We start from the raw sequence: 20,662 nt of genomic DNA, 5'->3' as shown, positions 1-20,662 counted from the left end.
AGGAGGGGGTATTATAAGTCCTCAGTCTAGGGTCCCAGGTGATTCTTCTGTGTAACCTGATTGGAAACAACTGCACTCAAAGCATTCACTGGGCAATTTACCTGGGTTCTGTGGCTTTGCCCTGCCCCCTCGTCAGGGACACTTGCATTCCAAGCACGTTCTCTGGGGGTGGGGTGGTGGTGTGATGGGAAAGGTGGGGGAATGTGTGCCCTGAGGGCTCTTTCCCTCCCCTACTGAATAGAACTGCAGTTTCAATGGAAAAAAGGACTGCTTATTTATCTGGATGTGATCATGCATAAGGGGTGGGACCTTTCCTTTCGGTGGCTGAGAGCGGAGTCCTGTGTTCTCAGGAAAGGTAAGATGAAAAGAGTAAAAATATTTAGGGAAGAATGGGATACTGTGTATACTTAAGCTGTGTTTTTTTTTTCCCCAGTGGTGTGGTTTTGAAATTTATTTGCTGACTTAGTGCAAGAAATCTGGTCCTAAAGAGTTACAGTCCAGGGGTCCAAGCCTCAAATGCCTCCGAAGTCCGGCAGGTAACAAGCCATGAAGGGTAGGAGATGTCAACTCCAATCTTAAGAATGTTCTTCACTTTCACAGATCTTGCAGTCTCCCTTTTTATCTGGAAATATAAGATCTTCTTAGTCTGTCATTTTCTTACTGTTGATAGAGAAATATTTCTCTAAGAGAAGAAGCAGTCCAAGCATGGTAAATGGCAGTGACACTTGTGCTTGGTCTTTAGGGAGACCAATCTGAGAGCCATGCCCCTCTAAGGGGGGGGAGCTACTACCCAGCTCCATCCAGCTGTTGTCCTTGAGGCCCAGTGTTACCAGATCTTGTTATTTTAAGGAGTGCAAAGGTAAAATCTTGGCTTTCGTCCTTTTAATTTAGAACGACAGTTAAATCTTGAAAAACACAGATTTGAACTGCACAGGTTCACTTATGCCCAGATTATTTACAGTACTATAAATGTATTTTTTTCTTCCATAATGATTTTATTGACATTTTCCTTTCTCTAGCTTTATTGTAAGAATACAGCATACAGGGGCACCTCTGTATTTCAGTCAATTGAGTGTCCAACTCCTGATTTTTTGGCTCAGGTCATGATCTTGGGTTGTGGGATTCTCTCTCTCTGCCCCTCTCCTCAACTTGCATGCATGTTCTTTCTGTTTCTCTAAAAGAGAAAAGAATACAGTATATAATACATATAAAATATGTGTTAACTGGTTATGCTATTGGTAAGGCTTCTGGTCAACAAGAGGCTCTTGGTAGTTCAGTTTTAGGGAAGTGAAAAGTTATACGGAGAGTTTTGACTGAGTGGCAGGTAGGCACCCCTAACCCATGTTGTTCAAGGGTCTACTGTAGTTCTAGATTCACAGGAAGTGAAAAAGGCTGTAGGTCCTGTATGTCCTTCTCCCTGGGTAGCGCCTTACATAATTACAGCTCAGCATCAAGACCAGGAAATGGGCACTGTTGCAATCTACTGTCCTTACAGGGGGTTTGCTAGTTCAGTTTATGTTCGTGCTCATTTGTGTGTACACATGCATGTGCGTGTGTTCTGTGCAATTTTATCAAGTGCAGATTTGTGTGACCACCTCTACAGACAAAGTCTTTGGCTTTTAAATTGTGCAGATATATCAAAAACTCTTTGGGTCTAAAATACATGCGGTAGGCCAGGTGTGGCCTTCTGAGCCTTCAGTTTTCAGCCTCTGTTCTAGTCTCGCACTTTCATTTTTTTTTTTTTTTATTCACATAAAATTCATGTAACACAGAATTCACTACTTTAACCCTTTTAAAGTATTCAGTGTTTTTTAGTATATCCACAGTGTTGTACAACTATTTCCACTACCTAATCCAGAACGTTTTCATCACCCCGAGAAGAAACCTGTATCAATTAGCATTCACTCCTTCCGTCCTTCCCCTTAGTCCCTGACAACCACGTATCTACTTTCTGTTTTTATGGATTTCTTCTTCTGGACATTTCATGCAAATGGAATCATACTACTCTATATACTGGTCTTTTGTGTCTGATGAGCCCTTTCATTTTATAGAGAATGAGACTTGGGGCCAGAGGGCAAAAGTGATGTGCCCACTAATATACAGCTAGTGAGTGGCCAAGTCTTTACTTGAACCCAGAACCACTACTCTTGGTACCATATCTTTGTGCCTCTCACCATTCAGGTGTTTGTTTTTATAATATGACGATAAAACTGCCACCCCAGCTATTTTCACTTGGTTTTAATTAACATGCTACTAACAGAATGTCTTCTGTTACTTGTGCTGAGTGTTAAGATTCTTTAGGGAATCACTGTGGAAATGAAAACTGTCAAAGAGAAAATAGAACAATTCAATTTAGTATGCTTTTTAAAAAAAGTTTATTTATTTTGAGAGAGAGAAAGAGAGCAGAAGAGGGTCAGAGAGAGCAGGGGGAGAGAGAGAATCCCAAGCAGGCTCCATGCTGTCAGCACAGAGCCCGATGCAGGACTCAATCTCACGAACCATGAGATCATGACCTGATCCTAAACCAAGAGTCAGTGCTTAGCCGGCTGAGCCACCCAGGCACCCCAATTTAGTATGCTTTTACTGAGTACCTCTTGTGTGCTAGGTTCAGGACCAACAGGGATGAGTTAGACTGGACCCTAACCATCAAGGAATAGTCAGTTGAGAGAAACAGAAGAAAGAATTTCAGGATATTAGGGTAAATATCATGACTGTAGGGTAGAGGGAAAGGGCACCAGGTCCAATGTGGGGAGCTTTGAGAAATGAGAGGAAGTTAACAGGTACTGAGACAGGAGATGCCTGAGCAAAGGTTGAGACTTTAGGAGTTGTAGGTCTGCACACTTGAGCTGTGAGCTGATTGGTAGTGATGGAGCAGGAAATGGGGAGCTGGGGTATTGCAAACACAGCTGGAAGAGTGTGCTTGGGTCAAAGTCCTGAAGGTCAGCTACCCTTGTGGATGTCTGAAATTTTAAATCTTTTTTTTTTTTCAACGTTTATTTATTTTTGGGACAGAGAGAGACAGAGCATGAACGGGGGAGGGGCAGAGAGAGAGGGAGACACAGAATCGGAAACAGGCTCCAGGCTCTGAGCCATCAGCCCAGAGCCTGACGCGGGGCTCGAACTCACAGACCGCGAGATCGTGACCTGGCCGAAGTCGGACGCCCAACCGACTGCGCCACCCAGGCGCCCCTGTCTGAAATTTTAAAGCTCGGGATGGCTGAATAGAAGCAGAGTAGGAGAAGCCAAAGTTGGGAATTGAGTCTCCAGGGGAATACCCAAGTCTGAGCAGTTGGGGTAGGGAGTGGGATATAGGGTGGTGGACCTAGTACCCAAGTATCAACAAGATTGAGAAGAATCAAGGCAAGGGGGAAGCCAGGAGACCATTCCAGAAGCCATGCCATGATGAAGTCATGTCATAGGACATGTTTGAAGAGCTCTCAGTCCTGTTTCCAATGGCCTGCCTCCACCTCCTTGTTCACCCACTTAGCAGTGATTTATTGAGCACTTGCTTTGTGCTGGGGTTACAGCAGTGAACAAGTCAGGCAAGATTCCTGCTCCCTGGAGGGGAGCATGGATAAATGAGGTAATTACGGATTGTGATAGTCCTACCGAAAAAGTAGCTTTTGCTGGTAGGACTAAGGTTAGGCAGTCTGGGCTGGCCTGAGTCAAGAGGTGATAGTGGATCTGAGTTCCCAATGGTGAGAATACCCCAGCCATGGCAAGAGCCAGGGAAAGAGCCTTGCAGGCAGAGAGAACAGCAATTGCAAAGACCCTAGAGGGAGGGAGTCCCTGGCCATCTGCAGGAGTACTCTGGGCTTTGTCAAGGTTTCCTTGGGTGGCAGGGGGGTGGGGGGAGGACAGTGGGGCAAATCAGAACAGGTATTTTGTGGAGGGTATCCTGTCTCAGGAGGGGAGGAGGGAGGGAACCTTCCTGAGGAAGAAAAACATATCCCAGTGGAAGAAAGTATGAAATCACTCATACTTAAATGATTCATTTAAAGTAGGCGTGCTTTTTTTTTAAGGGGGAGCTAAAAATTATTTTGCTATTTTTCAACTAATTTTATTCTATTTTATGAGCTTTGTGTCGTTCACAGAACTTGGAAACCTTCATTCTGCTTCCTACTGAAACTGGAGTAGGTGGGAGGGCTTTATAAAGTGTCCCAAACCCACTTTCCTCTGCCAGTGGGTGTGGAGGGAGGACAACTGGGCAGTGGGACCAGGGACAAGACTTGGTTGAGGTACCTTGGCACTGAGCATTTTGGAAGCTTCAGTGGTGCTGGATGTGGCACTGTTTACTGTGCCAGCGGGGATTTGTTCTGGGAAATAGGGAAACGCTTTCTGGGCCAGTAAAGGGGTTCATTTTGCATATATTAGAAAATCATCTTGAATAAAATGATTAAAAAAAACACTGCACAAAAGAAATAAAGATAATTGTTCTGATTTGTTTCCTTCCCGAGTTGGTCAGCCTCAAGGCCAGTTGGGGATTTTTCCAATTCTAGACTAGCTTTCTGAGCAGAGTTCTTCCGAGTCCACTAAATTAGTGGGCTAATTAGTGGGTGCCTAGATTTCAGAGGCTAGTGGCAGGCCTGAGTAGTTAAGAGATGGGTTGGCTTGATTATCCTTCAGCTGAGAGATACAAAATTTGAGGTATATCATGAAGGAACATGGAGGGTTTGAAGGCGTTATATTGGCATACAGTGATTAGCCAGGCAAACAAGCTAAAAGACTCCTTAAAGGGTAAACAACAGAAGAGGTAAGCGCAAATCAGTGCTTAGTACTATGAAGGAGAGGTACATGGTGTTCTGGGGGACCAGAACTGTTTGGATGGTCCAGGTGTTTGGTAGGAATGAAAGTGTCTAACGTGACTTTCACAACATCTAGCATTATTCTATATTCGAGGGATAGAGTAGAGAGGAGGATGTAAATGAGAGAGGTGATGGTTCAAAGGCAACTTGTGTGATTTCTTTTGGAAGGATGGGTCAGAGAAATGTCTTGTTTTAGGCAAGGACGTAATAATACTGCAGGGAAACAATGGATTGCCTAAAAATTAAAGACTGCAGAAGGGACAGATTAGTATCTTGAGCTTTTCCTAGACTTTCTGTCCCACCTTTGTTCTTCCTAATTTGCAATATGGCTCAAGGTGGGGGGGGGGGGACCCTTAGGTTGAAGGGGATGTGTAAGAGTGTCCTTGTTCTGGTGAAGGATACTATGGGTTGCTGCTGGGCCTTGCAATCAGGAGGGCTGATGTTGGTCAGCTGTGGGTTTCTCTGGTGCTGGGCTGTGAAGGTCACCTGGTAGCATCTGGTGATGTCAAGAAAGAGATCTTTCTAGGCTGGCCCATTCATGGAACTAGCTTACTCCCATCTGTCATCTTTGTGGCACACAGCATTTACTTTGCCATTCTTGACTTGAGATGCCTCAGGCCGTTACTTAACCACAAAGTGGGAATCTGGAAAGAGAAATGCTCAGCTGGCTTGGCAGGTTTCTAGGCATTGCAGTGATCTTCAGCATTCTGCTGTTTGGTGGGCAGTAAGGACTCGAGGCAGAGTACTTTGTGCCTTGGAGCCATTCCTTGAAGACCACCGTGATGACTGGATGCTTCCAGACCCTGTGCCCTGGCAGGGTGAGCCTACATAGGTGTGAGGGCTCAGATATGCTGAGGCTGGACAACTCCACTGAGTTTATCTGGAGGCACTGGCATTAGGTCATGGTATACAGGGACTGAGGCAGAGGGGGCCCCCTTCACTGGCTGCTGGCATTCTATGTTTTTATTTTTTAAACATTTTTTAAGTTTGTTTATTTTGAGAGAGAGAGAGCGCGCACACAAGCAGTGGCGAAGGGCAAAGAGAGAGAATCCCAAGTAGGCTCCGCGTTGTCAGTGCAGAGCTCCATGTGGGGCTCAATCTCAAAAAATGTGAGATTGTGATCTACGCTGAAATCAAGAGTTGGATGCTCAACTGCTCAACCGCTCAACTGACCGAGCCATCCAGGTGCCCCTCTATGTTTATTTAATAGAGTAAAAGGAGTTAAGGTGTGCCTGGGTGACTCAGTCAGTTGAGCACCCAACTCTTGATTTCGGCTCAGGTCATGATCTCAGGGTCATGAGATGGAACCCTGCGTGGGGCTCTTCACTGACAACGTAGACCTTGCTTGGGATTCTTTCTCCCTCTCTCTCTGTCTCTCTCCCACTTCCCTGCTTGCATGCACGCTCTCTTTCTCTCTCTCTCTCTCTCTCAAAATAAATAAACATAAAAAAAAGAATAAAAGGAGTTAAGTGTTGTTTCACATAATGTGATGTAGGGAGTAGGTAAACATACTGAGAGTATACAACTCCCCCAAAGCCTGAGTCCTTGCATCCTGCCCAGAGGATGCTGAATTAATGACCTCGCGGAGATTGTTCTGGAGCTTCCGAGTGAAAGATACTTTTTTCCAAATGAGTAGGAGTCTGGGTGTCAGAGTCACCTGAACAAAGCCTGGGCCTCCAAATCAGAGATTCTGATTTAATAGGTCTGCGGCCCAGTATTTTTTTTTTTCCTGGTGATTCTAATTTTCAGCCAGATTTGGGAACCTTCCCACCAGTTACAGATCCAGGGAAGCTCTTCCCACTCCTGAGGTGACTTTTGCCTCCTTGCTTGCCCATACTGGCCTTGAACCCTGAGCCCTAACCATGGGCACATGTTTGGTCTTCATTCCTCTTTATGTCCCTTTCCAAAATGTGTCTTTTGGGGTGCTACCCCTGGCTTTGCTTCAGCCTAGATTGGGGCTGGTGACTCATCTCTTTCTTACCCATGAAGAACAGGAGAACTGCATCTGGAGATTTTGATGAGCAGATATTCTGGGACATTTTCTTAACAAAACTTCCTGCTTGAGGCTTGACTGTGTAGTAGATTCTGGCCATAGAAATCCGGGCCCTGAGGTAGAGGCGGGATGGTTTGTGACTGGCACAGGGAAAAAAAAAAAAAACTATCAGCTGTCTTCTCAGAGACACGTTGGAAGTACTGTCAGTATTTCTGCCACCATGTTTTCGGCCCTGCTGACTCTGGGACAGCATTGATTATCCTGAGGGAGTCCTAGGTGGGCATTGTCAGGGAATAGGGCTGATTTGGTGGCATTCTTGAAATGGGTGCTTGGCGAGACAAACATCCAAGAGTACACATGACATCTCAGCAGTTGTTGGGTCAGGTGGCAGGAGTTTTTAAGACCAGCAAGATAACATGAGATCTGGACAAGACCAAGTTGGAGGGGCTGTTCACTCCTTGCTCTTGCTCCTCTTGTCCCATGGCCTGTGATTCCTACCTTCCCCTCTTTTCGCCCCCCTGCCTGTTCCCCTCCCTTCCCTGCTTTAGGATTTCCTGAGTGTCTGCCCATGAAGGAAGTGTCCGTTCACCTTGGCTGCACCAGGAAACCCAACTCAGTGCTCCCAGAATGCCTGTGCCCACCCCGATCTTCGGGTTTACCCATTGTGTTAGAACTCTTCTTGAGTGTCAGATCGTTTACCTTGACAGAGCAACTTAAGGGCAAGGACTGGGTCTGGTTTGTCTTTGCGTTTTCATCACCTTGCACGCTGCCCGGTGTGTAATAGGGTTGGTAAATAATCTGTCGCGTGATCAACGAATCCATACATTCTTTGAGGGATGATATAAATAACTCTTACCAAGATCTTATAGTTGAACATTGTTCGTCTATTACAGTCTAGTAACTATATATAAGCTAATTGATAGCCTTGTATTCAAAATGCATTTTAAGGGACATTTTTCTAGCATATAGAGTATTTCAGACAGCTTGGGACGTTAACTGAGCACTTTTGAGGTAGTAGATGCATTGTATTTATGAGAATTCTTTTTTTTTTTTTTTGTAATTAAAGGAGCAATGTTACTGAAAATGTCACATTAGGAAGTGAACCCTTAGGGCACCTGATGGAACTTACCTTCATTTGTCAAAGGAGAGTATGACAGGCCTTTCAGTAGAGTGAGTTGGATAATTCAACTGTATCTCCTTGAATTTAATATTGGCTTTAAAAGACCCACATGTACACACATGTGTATGTGTGTGTGTGTATATATTTAAAATATTTTTTGTTTTATAATATAAGGCAGGGGCACCTGGGTGGCTCAGTCAGTTAAGCGTCTGACTCTTGATTTTGGCTCAGGTCATGATCTCACAGCTCATGAGATGGAGCCCTGCATTCAGCTCTGCACTGACAGTGTGGAACCTGTTAGGGTTTCTCTTGCTCCCCCTCTCTCTGCCCCTCCCTTGCTTGCCCCCCAATAAATAAATAAACATTAAAAATATATGTAAGATAACTATGCGGCTTGGGGCTCCTGGATGGCTCAGTCGGTTAAGCGTCCAACTTTGGCTCAGGTCATGATCTTACTGCTCGTGAGTTCAAGCCCCGTGTCCGGCTCTGTGCTGACAGCTTGGGCTCCAGGCTCCAAGCCTGCTTCAGATTCTGTGTCTGTCTCTCTGCCCTTCCCCTGCTTGCACTCTGATTCTCTCTCTCTCTAAAATATAAAATAAAACATTTTAAAAATTAAAAAAAAAGATAACTATGCAGTGGGACATAGTCAAAGAGTTCTGGATTGGCAATCAAGAGACCTAGGTTCTAGAATTAGCTCTGCTTCTGTGGGAGTAGGCAAGTCAGTTTCCTGCTTAGGCTTTTATAATATGAAAGTGTTGTGCTTGTTCAGGGATTGCAAATGTCTGCAAGAATGGGGTTACTAACTTAAGTTGCTGTATGTGCTATACCATTTTTTTTTCTCTTAGAACCCTGTCTCCTTTTTCTTTTATGTTCCCACTTCTGTTAAGTTGAGGGAAATATTTCTGTATCACACACACAAGAAGACCAAGAAACCCAGTAATATAAGGGCAATGATGATCACAGCTCTCTCCGTGGTGAGACATTAGGGAGTGGTAGGGACTGTGGCATATTGGAGTAGCCAAGCCTGCTTATGAAGGGCAGCTATTACTTAGCACACCCGATCATTTTTAGATGTATATGTGGACCATGTTGACTGTTTCCCCCCCCCCCCCCCCCCCCTCCTAAGAGAACTCATAAGTCTGGGTTTTATGTGACCTCTCTGATGTTTAAGTTTTGGCTTAAATTTTCTAAGCCCATCCTTCAGATCAATGTAATACTACTATAGGCTAGGTGTAGCCCACTGGGCTTTCAGTTTGGGATCCCTGTCATAGATGATCTCTAAAGCTTCTTTCTGCCCAAGCAAGGCCCATCTGATTCTAATGGGGACCATTTCAGCTGGAGAACTAAAGATTGTTGTTCTAGTTGGGGAAGATAGTGGGGCTAGAAGAGGAGTATGGGGGCTTAGGCCTAACCAGGATGCCTGCCAACTGGTGTTTTGGCTGGCCCCCTCCCCTTGTGGAGAGACCACAGGGTGCCTGATTCATACCAGATGTTTTGTTTGTCATTGCAGGAGTTGGCATTTGTTGGAAGAGTTTGTGAAACCTTCTCTCTGCCCAGAGCTCCGGGACCAATGCATCTTCCCACCACCTTAAACCACTGGTAAATATGTTCTGTTTTGCTTCTTCTTTTGCAGCAAAGGGAACTATTTTTGGTGCACTATAGAATGTGATTTTGGGAGAACCACACTGTCCTTACTGTTCTAGAAGGAAGAACACTGGGCTGGGCCTAGGCATATCTGGGTTCTGGCACCTACTTGGTTGTGCCATTTTTACTGTGGGATCTTAGGTGAATTGTTTGACCTCTCTGGGCCCTAGACAGAGAAATGAATCTTACCCTGCTAAAAGAGATATGTATGGGAGATTGCTTCCAAGGGAGTAAAGTGCTGGGCAAGTATAAAGTAATCCTATCTAGCTGTGAGATGTAGAGCTGGGTAATTCTAAGCGAACAAATTAAAATGTGAACACGTATGTTGGAAACATGGACTTAAATACCTATTTTCTGAGTCTTCCAGAGTGGTGTTTCAAGACATTTGCATTTTCCATTTTTCCCCCTTCCTACCACTGCTGCAGCTGCCGTTTTCTTGAAAGGTTGAATTAACTGCACTTCACAATTACCTTCATTTTGGAGATCAGATAATTTCAGTTAACAAATGTTTTTCTTTCCAAAAGAAACTTAATTACTCCTCACAGCAGGTAAGCGCCTTGCTTCTGTGGCAGTTGAAAGAGGCAAAAATATATCCTTCACAAGAGCGTGTCCGTGCCGAGAAGAGGGTGCTTCAAGGTATGCTAGCTAGCTGAAGGTCACGTGAAGGACTCCCATGAACTGTTTGAGGGGAAGGACCACCATGAGCCAGGGAGACAGTATGACCCTGTGTGTCTTGATTCCCGCCACACTATTGAGAAAAGCCCGTGTGTTTTCTCACTGGCTGGTCAGCTTGCCACCATGTGGACCAGGTGCTGGGATGACCCGGTGAGACAAGTTCCGGGGGCCTGGCCACATGGGGAGCTTGCTGAATGCTGGGGGTTGGTGCAGGAAGGACAGGCGGTTAGGACAGACAGGCCCGGGGTTGGGGACCCCAGTCGGGCATGAGAGGCTGACCAGATTGCTATGTCTAAAGGGACACAATGGACATTCTGCGTCCCACAGCCAGAGTCCCATCTGGCGGGCAAGAAAAGCTCCATGGTGGGGGTCCTCAGAGAAGCGTTTGGTCTCAGGTGGGTGGGACACTACCCATTCAGCAAATATGTGTTAATGCCTACTCTGTGCCAAGGCACTGCTCTGGGCACCGGAGATTCACTGGTCTAAAGGCAGACTTTGTCCACAGCTCTGAAGCTTAGATTCGAATAGGGTGGCAAACAAGAATGTGAGCTCCATGACGGCAGAGATCTTTGCTTATCTTATTCACTGGATATCCCCAGCTCTTAGAAGAGCACCTTGCATGCAAACATGATGGGTACTCATTAAAAATTATTTTATGAACAAAGTAGATCACTAAATAGATAATATCAGGTGGTAATAGGTGCCATGGAGGAAAAAAAAAGTGAGAGCCACCCCACTTTGTGTTTTTTGTTTTGTTTTGTTTTGAGGGGCTGGAGGGACTATTTTTGAAAGAGTGGCCTGAGAAGACTTCTGTGCATGAGAGAGAGAGGGAGAAAATTCTGTGCAAAAAATCTGAATGGAGTGAAGGAATCTAGGGGGAAGTGTGTAGGCAGAGGGAACAGTGAGCGAAAAAGAAAAGCCTTTGACGTAAACTGAGCTTGGCATGATAGGAGAACAGGAGGGCAGCCAGTTTGGCTAGCCTTGAACTGGGAGGTAGGTATGGGGAGGGAGAGTGATATGAAATGAGATCAGTGGCAGGTGGGAGCCAGATCTTGTAGGCCACGATAAGGAGAGTGTGATTAGACACCACTGGAGAGTTTGAACGGAATTATTTGTGCTTTACAATTATTTTCCTGGGTCCTGAGTGGAGAATAGACTTTGGGGTCAAGAGGAGAATCATAACCTGAAGGGGTCCAGGCAGGAGATAAGGGCATGGCTTGGATTAGTGTGGTGAACTCAGGATATATTTTGAAGGTCATGCCTGCTGGATTGGTGTGGGGTGTAAGCACAAAGAGTCCAGGATAAGCCCAGTGTTTTTGGCTGGGTGAATGATGTTGCTGTTTACCGAGATGGAGAACAAAGAGGGATATATGTGACGGTGTTTGGGGGCGGGGGACCTGAGGGTTCAGTTCGGGCATGTTAAATTTGAGATGCCCATTTGCTATTCTCATGGAGATCTAGAATTGGCTGGGGCTGGAGATGGTCCCTTTGAGAGTCATCAGCATGTAGATGGTATTTAAAAGCTATGAGGCTGAATGAGATTACTTAGGTAGAGAAAGCAGTGCGAGGTAGGATTTGGACAGAGAAAGAGGCAAAGGGTGGATTTTCCATATAAAACCCCTAAGAAGTAAATGGAGACACATGCTAATGAATATGGTGTGATTTCACGTAATACAAATATAAATTATTCAAATGAGTTAATGATATAAAAGTAGTAAGGTCTCACCTTATATTAAAAAAAAAACTTGAAGTACTGTGACTCCCCAAACCAAGAAAATGAGTTTTAGAGTTGTGTAATTTTAAATCGGGTCAGCTGAGAGAATTATAAACTGCATTTATGCAACTGGCACGTGGCTGTGCTTTCGGCTGGCAGGCAGAAGGTTCCAGCATCCTTTGCCATTAATAGCATGTAAACTACACTGTTCTTTATCTGTACTGCCACTTCTGCAAGCCATTTTGATGACTAAGTTTAATTCACTGTTAATATGTTTCAGGTTTTTCATCCTGTAATCATACCATCCAAAAGTTCATTAAACGAAGGCTCGCGAGCGTGTAAAACCACGCACGAAGATCAGTACTTCTGCAATCAAAGTTAGATGTGATTCTATTAAAAGGTCAAAGAGGCCTTTCTTTGTTTGCAGAACCACAATTTAGGAAATATTTAGAATATTGCTGAAATATTAAGATAAACTATATCGCGGCAAAAATATACCCTGATGCTTGTAGTAGACGTATGCGTTTCAGGTACCGCCCATATCCCTCAACTGCCATTGACTGACAGGAGAAAATCAGTTCTGAATCATATACATTTTTATCTATTTGTGGGCTCTGGGCACAAAATGCACCTGCTACATACAGTTTTTGTCTGTTTCTTAGAGAATTCGCTCCATTGAGCTTCCTGCACATTCTCATTGGGCTCTTTAGTTTTTCCATTTTCACACTGCCTGGTGAGTTTCTTTAGTCTTGTTATCTCTGGTCCCCATAGAAATTTTTGCCCTCTTCTTGAAGTTGCTGCCCAAAGTTGGCCTGCCTCCTCCCTCTTGCCCTGGGCTTCGGGCCCCACCCATCTTTGACTGCTGCCCTAATAAGCCTCCCAGCTTAGCCCTCCCAAGAGGCTTTTCAGGATTCTTTATGAATCCCTTCTTTGGGGAGACTTTCACCTTTTTCCCCCAGGCCTGGTCTTTACATGCTTTTTGTGGACTTGACAAAAAAATAGGAAACCAGGGTCCTGTTGAGGGCAATGTGATAAACAACTGTTCTAGAATGTACTGTTTCAAATTGCTTGGGCAATGGGCCGCCCTAACTTGTGTTTTCATGTATTTCAAAACCCTTGTATCTCAGTGAAAATATTCTCAATGGGACCTCTGGAGCATCTTATAGTAATATGCGTTGGTTATGTACAATTCTATATCTATAGCAAATGATTTATGGTGAAATGAAGGTTTCAGTTGAAGGGTATTTATTCATGACAACTGACATCAATCCTGGTTTTAATTTGTCTTTTCTTATAGAGTAGAACCTAAATATGATTAAAAAGAACAAAATTTACTGACAATCATGGGAGGATTTCTCTTCCCTACTTACTTCTTAGTAAGTGCTTTTAGGAATTAAAAAAAAAAAAAAAGGCTGATACCTTCTCCTGCCCCTGGAGACTGAGTGGTCAGGCATTAAAAAATGGTGGTATCCTTGCGGCGCCTGGGTGGATCAGTCAGTTAAGCATCCAACTTCAGCTCAGGTCATGATCTCAAGGCTCATGAGTTTGATCTCAAGGCTCTGCATCGGGCTCTGTGCTGACAGCTCCGATACTGTGTTTCCCTGTTTCTCTGCCCCTCCCCTGCTCATGCTCTGTCTGTCTGTCTGTCTCTCTCTCTCTCTCTCTCAAAAAAAAAATAATAATAAAAACATTAAGAAAAATAAAAAAAAAAAGATATTTAAAAATGGTGATATCCTCCTTAAGGTGAAAAGCAAAACAGTGCTTCAGTGCCTGTATGCATGTAGACCATCTCAGGAGGAGATGCTAGAGAGGGGTAGCTTTTTGGGGAGGGCCATGGTATAAGAAAGAGACTTCTTTTCACTCTATACCCCTTTTATACTAAGGAAAAAAAAAAAAAAGAGCTGCCGAAAGTGGAGTCACTCGTGCTAAGACTCACATCAATAAACCAAGACTTAATACCTAACCTAATTATGTAACTTTTAATAGTCAATCAGGAATTACCTGCTCTGCAGTAATGAGAAGGTAATCTGCCTGATAGATACCCCCCTCCCCCTCCCCGCCTCCCCCCAAAAGAAGGTGACCTTGCCTGGGACAACCTACTCTTTGCTAGAACAGCTTTGCACCACGTCCTTCTGCCTATAAAAATCTTCCATTTTGTATAGTTTCTCAGAGCTCCTTTCTGCTAGAGGGGATGTTGACTGATTTGTGAATCATTGGATAAAATCTATAAGATCTTTAAATGTACTCCATTGTTTTGCTTTTTAACAACTTCTGAATTTTTTTATATCATGTTTATGTATTAACTTTAAAAAGCATGATAGTATCCCTTTTAACCTTTAATACATGATCCTGAAAACTTACAGTTCCTTCGTTAACTTGGTTTTCTAAGTGCCCTTGCTCGATGTATATTTAGATTGAAAACGTTGCCTGTTCAGTGTCTATTGCCTTTATTTGTTCTGAGCCTCTGTGTTCATCAGCAGGTTGAGACTAGGCTTCTTTAACTTGAATTTCAAATTTTTTGCATATATTTTGCATATGTCAGCCCCATTGCTTTCTTTCCTCCTTCTTTCCCTTCTTTCAGAAAGGATTTAATAAGGCTGTTTCTGGCCAATATTTTATTCCACAGCTTTAGACAAATATGAATTTGAAATGAGGTGACCTTGCCATGAATTGAACCACAAATTATGTTGTTTAAACCGACATCTCTCTGCTGCCCTTTGGAGCAAAATATTGTTGCGTTGTGGAACAGGACGTGGAATTTGGAATCCGGTGGTTGAGAGTTTCTAACCCCAGAGCTGAGTCAAATTTAAAAGCAACCCTAACTCATTTTCCTTAAGAATCTCAGCTACTGGAGGGAAATGCTCAACATGGATTTTACGTGAGTTGTCACCTTTCCTTAAGTGAAGGCTGGAATTCAGGGTCGAATACCAATGTTGCCAGTCACTACGCTGTTGTTGGGCAGCTGTGTGTGCTGTTGGGGACAGCTTCTGCAGAGGTCATTGTCTAAAAAAGTATCTCCCTGGACTTGCTGTATTGGTTTGTGTCACCAGAGTTTCAAACAGGCACTTTCTGGCCAAAGTTACTTTGTCCTGTAAAGAGATGATACCCATTTCAAGCAGCAGCGACATTTTTGAGGTGTTGCTCTTTCTCCAGAAGATTTACACCTTTGATTTTGTACTTTTTAAACAGGAAGTTTTATCACATTTGCTGGCCACGTGTATAAACAAGATATTTTCTCCTTTTCCATCCAGTGACTACAACTAGAAAGTGAGAAACCTCTTTTGCCTTTCTTTTTCCTCCCTGGTTTGGGGAAGTAAACATTAGATCATACGTGGGGCTGTCACAAAAACAGGGAGCTCATCATCATCTCCTGTGATTCTTGAACATCATGGGAAGAAGTCCCTCTGAGTGCTCCACTGACTAAATTAGACAAGGCACCATCTGATACCTGCTTCGCAGCAGTGCCCTCATCCTGCAGTCTCCTTATCAACGTGGAGATGACTCACTCTGTTTTCCTCACTCAGAGAGATTTGCTCTGGTTTGCTGATTATGGCAGTGATTAAATAAAAAATGGCTCCTGCAGAAGTATGCTTGAAAAATAACTGCATTATTTTTGCTTGAACTTGCACAATTGAACTTTCGTATTACAGTCAGTTAGGTATTGGTTCTTAGGCTTTTTTGGGAGAGGGGTCAAGACCCCTCTAAGGCACATATGCACATTGCCTAATTTGCATATATAATGGATTCGCACCCCTCCACCCAGTTATCATGCCTTCTAACTTAGTCACACAAACCATTAGCATATTATTATAAGAGTGATTCTGAGCAGCAGGTTACCTGCTCTGGATGGCATTTCTGTTAGAGAAAGATTAAGGAAGATAGCTATGTTCAAAGCAGCCTAAGTTTATTGAAATTTGCGACTGCCAGAATTGGCTCGATATGGACTCAAAAGCTGGAAATACTCTTCTGTGAATTGCTTTTTTTTTTTAGTTTATTTATTATTTCGAGAGAGAAAGTGAGCATGAGTAGAGTAGGGGCAGAGAGAGAGAGGGAGAGAGAATCCCAAGCAAGCTCTGTGCTGTCAACACAGAGCCCAACACGGGGCTCAGTCCCACGAACCACAGAGATCATGACCTGAGCCGAAATCAGGAGTCAGACACTCAACCACCTGAGCCACCCAGGTGCCTCAAATTGCTATTATTTTAATAAAAAAGGGAAAGTGGTACTTTTACCCTTTTTGCTTTCCAACAGCTAATCTCATGTTTTTCTCAAATTCATTTATTCCCTCTTCTCACCTCCCTGTTCAAGAGAAAAGTTATTATGGAGAAATATAGGTTAAAAAAAAAAGTGTATAGAGCTCAGTCTTCATTTTCCAACCAAGTTTGTGTTTCTAGATGTTGCATTTGTTCCCTGAGTTAATTACGTTTATAAGCATCCCGTCTGTTGTGGCAGGTTACAAACTAGCTGCCCAGGAAACACCAGTTTTAAGTATTTGAAGTAAGTGGCCAGAATTTTAAAAGTGAGGCAATTTCATGTAATTTTATTTCTAACTCCTCTTGACCAAGTTTCTTGCAGTATCAGGCCGTATCCTTGCGTGGAGCAGAGTGGGCTAAACGGAGGACCAACGGTTGTCCCTCTTGTGGGGGCCTTCAGGGCCCAGTTTGTTGCAGTCCCCTCATACCCACTTGTCACCTGCTTAGCCCGCTCAGGCTTTTGGTTTTGTAACCTGTGACTTATGGTTTCAGTTTCAAATCTTACCTCAAAGAATCAGCGGATCTGGAGGCTCAACAAAACATTGTTTTGGTATCCTCCTTTGTAAATTACAGAAACTAAATTCAAAATGATAAGGAGAGGGGTGCCTGGGTGGCTCAATCAGTTAAGTGTCCGACTTTGGCTCAGGTCATGATCTCACAGTTCATGGGTTTGAGCCCTACATCAGGCTCTCTGTGTCACCTCAGAGCCCCCTTCGGATTCTCTGTCCCCCTTTCTCTCTGCCCCTCCCCAACTTGTGCTCCCTCTCTCCCTCTCTCAAAAATAAATAAACATTAAAAAATTTTTAAATAAAATGATTGGGAGAAAAACGTTTGGGGCAGTGGAGTAGTGAAACAAATATTTTTTCCTTCAAGAGATTTGTGTGTTTTTTAATAAGAGGAAGGAAAGAAAGCAATAATGTAATTTTTAGAGTATTCTTTACAAATACCAAATGATTAGATTAGTTTTGAAACATATCATGTATTCTACATAATGTGGTTTGCTCATAAAATTACCATATTGGGAACATTTATATAAATCTAATTAGATTTTTTTCTCTTAAATATTTTCCTTTTTCTTTCTTCAAATGGAACTGAATTACTGAATTTGAAGGAGCTGAACATTTCTTAAGTTTTTTTTATAATAAGATCAAAATATAAAACTGGATGACAGAAGTCACCATTTTCACGAAACAGTTGTTAGTTTTTGAGCCCTGGTACCTTCCAAAGTAATGAGTAGATTACAGGAAAGGAACTTCACACAAATGAGACCAAGCCAACAAACCAACCATCAGATTTTAATAACCATGTGAACTAACCATTACCATTTTATGAACTTTGTGATAGGCAGTTTCTGTTTTTTTCTAAGAATTCCTTTTTTTCCCCCTCTTAAAATCATTCTTGTAACCTTCTGAAAATGGGATGCTAGCCAGGATGCTGACAACATCTCCGTCCTTTAGCTTTCTGGTTTTAGAGTGCAAGCCCATCACAGAGGAGTCTGGGCTCCTCACCCTGGCCACCCTGACTTGCCACCTACCTTAGAACAACATACCCTCTCTGGGCTTTATTTTTTTCTTATATAAAATGAGATCATATTTGGGTTAGCTGTGAAGAATTCTCTGACATGTAGCAAACCCTTCGTTCTGGGCATAAGTTTTGGGAAACTCTGGTGTCCTGGCCAGACAAGTTCTGTGGGGCTAGAAGGGCAGAGTCTCAGTGGAGACGGGTTCCTCATGGTTGCCTCGAATAGACATGGAAGAGCTAAGTACAATGAGGTTTGTACTCAACAAGCTCACGGCATGACCCTCAACCCACCATTCTGGGAGAGGACTCTGGACCTCTGCTTAGTAGACAGGACAGAAGTGAATTAGGAAGAATTTTATCTTCTTGGCATTGTGTAGAATATTTCCAACCTTTGGTGCTCCCAGGTCTATGAGTGGACTCATGTTCGCTGTTCAGATTATCTTTACACTTGAATTATACGATCCTGGGTCATACTTTTCCTTTCTTTGTGGCAGTCCGACACCAGTTACATACCATCTCTTGGCCATTACGTGGCAAAACTGTTGACCGGAACAAAAAGTAAATGGCAAGTGGAGAGGTTTTAGCTGAGTAAACGATACATGTTATAGAACATGGTCAACACAGGACGGTGCCATAGAGGTTGCTGCGGGTGTTTTGTGGTGGGCCTGGGTCTGCAGTTGGCGGAGAGTGTGGTGTTCTGCTTGTCATTGGTTGGCAGCTTCTAATGGCACTTGGAGCATGGAAATATAAATATATGCACATACGCTATAACATATGTAATATATATTAAATGTATTGTGTGTGTTTTATATCAAATATATTGTGTTTTTTAGGAAATTTATGTCAGGAATAAATGACACTGCAATGATTTCAGTGCTGCTTGGGTTATCATTAAAGGGGCTGTGTGTGTAGGAGCCCATTAGGGACCAGAGACTAAGCTTGCAAAGGCCTTGCGATTGTTTTAAAAGGCTTTTGACATATTCTAGGCTGCATTCTTGGCTCACATACCTAAAGATACTGTGGATTTTGCAACTCATTAGATCGGCTCTTCAACATTAAGTCAGTGATTTGTTTTGTTTACTCGTTTGTTCAGACAACAGCTATGGAGTAGCTAATACCTTACATAGTGCCTTTTGGCATTTGGAACATATCCACGTACCTCAGCCACTCAGGTGTGCTGGTTTCAGAGGCCAGTCAGATGCGCAGGCAACAGCCTGCATTGGTCAGTGACCGTCTTTTGTGCTTGTGAGCAGATATACCCACAGCTTGGCCTGGGCTATTTAGGAAGGAACTCGGGACAGGTGGACAGAAGGGTTGCTATGGGGGCTGGGCTTGGACAGTCATGCCCAGGAACAGAGGGGGTGGGAGTCCTCTGCTGAGCATGAGTGGGGTGGGTGGGATGCGGTTGTGGCTCTGAGGAAGATGGAAACTATTTGGAACAGCTGCCGTGGGTTGGGCACTAGGAGCTGAGCGAGAGCTGAAAGCTAGGCCTGCTGAGTAACTAGGAGGAAGCCGTAGTGGACAGCAGGTGTGGCCTGGCTGTGTGACTCTGGGACAAATGGAGAGGCTGGGGTGCGGGGTGGCGGTAGGGATTGGCCTGTTGCTTGATGATTGACCTAGCGTAGGCATACGCCAGCCGTGTGAGTGTGGCCGGACAGGGAGCTGTCGAGGGCGTCTGAGGGTACTGGGCAATACGTCTACTTAGCATGGCTTATAAGGCCCTTTGTGTCTGAGCTCCTCCCACCTTGCATGCCCTCTTGGGCCATTCCTGTGTGCTTTTATACATATTATTCCCTTGGTCAAATTATTTCCTCCTCCAAGTGCTGGCCCAGGCATCAGTGCTGGGAAGCTGTTCCTGCTTGCACTCTGCTCCAGTCTCTGCTGGAGCAGCTGACCCTTCGCCCCGTCCACATGTCTCTCCCGTGGTACCGTAGAGGCTTGTTCACAGGCCGCTGGCATATGTGGAGCGATGGGTTCATTGAGTAGAGGACTGTCCTAGTACCTAGACGTACAGAATGTGTTCGGTAAATGTTTGCTGAATGGAGGCATAACTGCTGTGTTGCAGTATTAGTTTGTAATATTGGGTACCTATCTATCTATCCATCTATTGGTTGATAGAGTAAACAATACATGTTATAGAACATGGTCAACACAGGACGGTGCCATAGAGGCTGCTGCGGGTGTTTTGTGGTGGGCCTGGGTCTGCAGTTGGCACAGAGTGTGGTGTTCTGCTTGTCATTGGTTGGCAGCTTCTAATGGCACTTGGAGCATGGAAATATAAATATATGCACATACACTGCAACATATGTAATATACATGAAATGTATTGTGTGTGTGTATACATATCTTAACTGATAGGTAGATAATATATGTATTAGATATATATTAGATAGATAATATATATGTATAAATATTAGAGCTAGAAGAAAACTGTAAGATCAGCTAGTTCAACTTACTCATTTTATAGTTCACGGAGAACTGAAACTCAGAGAGATTGAGTGCCTAACCTGATGTCACGCAGCTTGCTCGAGGCAGAGCTAGGACTCAAAATCACCTCCCCTGTCTCCAAATGCCATATTCCTTCCACTGTGCCACAGCAGTCTCCGGATGTGTCTGTGCATGACTTAAGTGTGTGAAGACAGCAAGCCTCTGCCTCCGCTAAGTGCGTGGTTGCAGCCTAATGTCACTATTCATGGTGGTATGTTATCTCATTTTTCTCCTAGGGAGGAAAACTGTGTCCTGACAACCCGAGGACCTTTTCCTCCGCATTGTGCCAGGTTTACAACAGCCCTTACCTCACTGCTTCCCCTTCCCTTTCCGGGTTTGTCCTAGTTTATCTTTGGTTAGGGCGAGCATCAGCAACTGTTTCTAAGTAAATAGAGGAATTGCAGATTCAGGGTTTGTGGTTTCCAACATTCAGTGCTTTGGGCTTCAGCC

The 20,662-nt window shown here is 43.9% G+C and overlaps 1 protein-coding gene across 50 annotated transcripts in view; it reads left to right on the top strand.

Annotated features, from left to right (window-relative positions):
* SORBS1 (sorbin and SH3 domain containing 1) overlaps positions 1-20,662 on the top strand; it is a 231,542-nt gene that overhangs the window by 55,713 nt on the left and 155,167 nt on the right. For all 50 annotated transcript variants that reach the window (XM_045438321.1, XM_045438318.1, XM_045438311.1 and 47 more), the window contains exon 2: positions 9,429-9,517. The gene's annotated coding sequence lies outside the window, so the exon portion shown is untranslated. The remainder of the gene's footprint in view (positions 1-9,428; positions 9,518-20,662) is intronic.

This window comes from Leopardus geoffroyi, chromosome D2, assembly GCF_018350155.1.
Source record: "Leopardus geoffroyi isolate Oge1 chromosome D2, O.geoffroyi_Oge1_pat1.0, whole genome shotgun sequence".
Taxonomy (NCBI): domain Eukaryota; kingdom Metazoa; phylum Chordata; class Mammalia; order Carnivora; family Felidae; genus Leopardus; species Leopardus geoffroyi.
The sequence above is the reverse complement of the archived record's forward strand: the minus strand, read 5'-3'. Positions and strand labels throughout refer to the sequence as shown.